The sequence below is a fragment of the Apium graveolens genome, chromosome 11 (assembly GCF_009905375.1).
Source record: "Apium graveolens cultivar Ventura chromosome 11, ASM990537v1, whole genome shotgun sequence".
In the NCBI taxonomy this organism is placed as follows: domain Eukaryota; kingdom Viridiplantae; phylum Streptophyta; class Magnoliopsida; order Apiales; family Apiaceae; genus Apium; species Apium graveolens.
In genome coordinates, this window is record NC_133657.1 from 81,143,069 (window position 1) to 81,145,395 (window position 2,327).

Below are 2,327 nucleotides of genomic sequence, written 5' to 3' on the forward strand. Positions count from 1 at the left end.
CCAAAAAGCGCTTGGTTTACGTCGCTAGCTTAACGTAGAATCCCGAGATCAAGTGGACAATAAAATGACACTAACAACCTCACGGTTTGCCGTATCCCCATAGTAATGCTTCAACTGCTGTCCATTCACCTTGAACGCTTGGCCTGGATCATACTCAAAAATCTCCACCGCTCCATGTGGAAACACAGTTTTGACAATGTTAGTCCCAAAGGATCGTAGAAGGGGGGTTGAATACGATACCTATAATCTTTTTCGATTCTTTTACAAGTTCTTCGCTATAAATACAGAATCAAAATAGACACAAAAATAATTCGAGGAATATATTGTTTTATTAATATAATCCTTGAGGTTGCTATAATATAATCAATGTATTGATTAGCTACAATAAATTCAGCAACATAATTCTATATTTACTAGGATAATAAATGAGAAGTTTTAATGGAGCTCTTGTAAACTAAATTGTTCTACTGAAGAAGATAACCAAATGAAATAAATTCATTTTGCTGCATATGTAGACTTTCAATTCATTTTGACAGGTGGCAGCTTTGTGTCCACATACATCCTTGAATTGATACATTCTGATTCACTAGAAAATCAACCAAGCGTTCTATGGCGACTAGAGTGTATGTCCTTGTATTCTCCTCTATGGCGACTAGAGTATTCTTCCTGTATAAGGGCTCTATGGTGACTATAGAGTTCCCTTAGCAGACTAACTGCTTTGTGGCGACCACGGTGTTTCCCTAGTGTGGGAAGCTCTATGGCGACCACAGAGTGTAAATTACACTAACTCCTCTGTGGTGACCACAGAGGTTAGCTAGGGCCAACAACTCTATGGCGACTCACGGAGCATGTTTCTTCTAACTCTCCTGTGGCGACCACAGGGGCTTCCTTTTAGCCTTAACAACCTGTATGGTGACTAGAGTGGTATTTATGCCTTAGAATATTTTTGCTTCTCTTGTGCCATTGTACATTATATCAACACCTTCTTCTGTAATTGAATTAAAATCCCTTCTTGTATACTGATGTTTGGTGCACTGGTCTGGTTCACAAACAACTAGCATTGAGTGAACTTAATTTAATTTTTCTTGAGTTTCTGAGCTGATACAATTTGATTGAATATCCATTGCTTCTTACACTGAACCCCTGATTTATAATATTTGAAATCAATTCATGTTACTGACACTTAAAGTCCTTTGATGTCTTATTCTTCATGGCTGCTGAACATGTTAATGAACTTCTTCCCATGATCTGATAAGGACTTGGAGAGCCATTTGCATCTTTTGATTCTCTGTGTTCATCCTGTCTTTATTTGTAGGGTTCCTGTGCTTCATAGATTAATATTATTTATCTGTTTCTGTTACATGTTGAGTTATAATTCCTCGATTATATATTACGTTACATTATGCTTTATAATCTCACCCTATTTGATTGTTAGAGTTCAACAAGCAAATTCCTAAGGATAACTCAACTGACAATAAGAAAAAGTACAACCTCTAAAAAGATAAACATATTAAATACATTTTGGGTTACATATTCAATTCTAGATTTCTTAAGTTATAAATTACAAAGAAGTGTTCTTTTATCCTGAACATGTATTCTATGTCTTCTTTGTCTTTGTACTTTTCTGCTTCTTACCTTTGCTTCCTTCTCCTTCTTGAGTCTGATTAGACTTTCTCTTAGTGACTTTCTTCTAAGGATCTGAAGGTTTTGGAGAAGATTCTTTCAGCTCATCCAATCTTAGCTTGTATACAATCACGAGCTTCTATTTCAAGTGCATTGACTGGAGGTGGATTTTTTCGCTCATGAAGCATTATCTCAAGATATTTTACTTTAGTGCATTTACGAACAAGATCAAACAATAGTGATGATTTTCTGGCCATTACTGTTAGATATATTTGAGATGTCATGTCTAATATGATTCATGTTTAGTTTTCAGATCTTAACAAATAGGTCATATCAGGACTTACTGAAATCAGGACTTACTGGAAGTCAGAATTTAATATCAGAACTTAAGTGGGGGAAGACTTTCATATAAGGAAGGAAGCTGATTTACAGTAGAAGATCGAGACTAAATAAAAGAAGATATGCATGGAAACAGTTAGAAGATTGGAAGACTTGTAGAAGATATCTGATAGATATATTTTAGGAGACAGAATTATATTCCATATCAATTAGAAGTTGTCTTGTAACTGTGTACTATATAAACACAGACTTAGGGTTTACACTATATGTGTTATCATTATCGAGAAGATTATACATTTTAACCTAGCAGCTCTTAGTGATATTTGTTCATCACTGAGAGAGAACAACAGTTCTTATTGTAACAG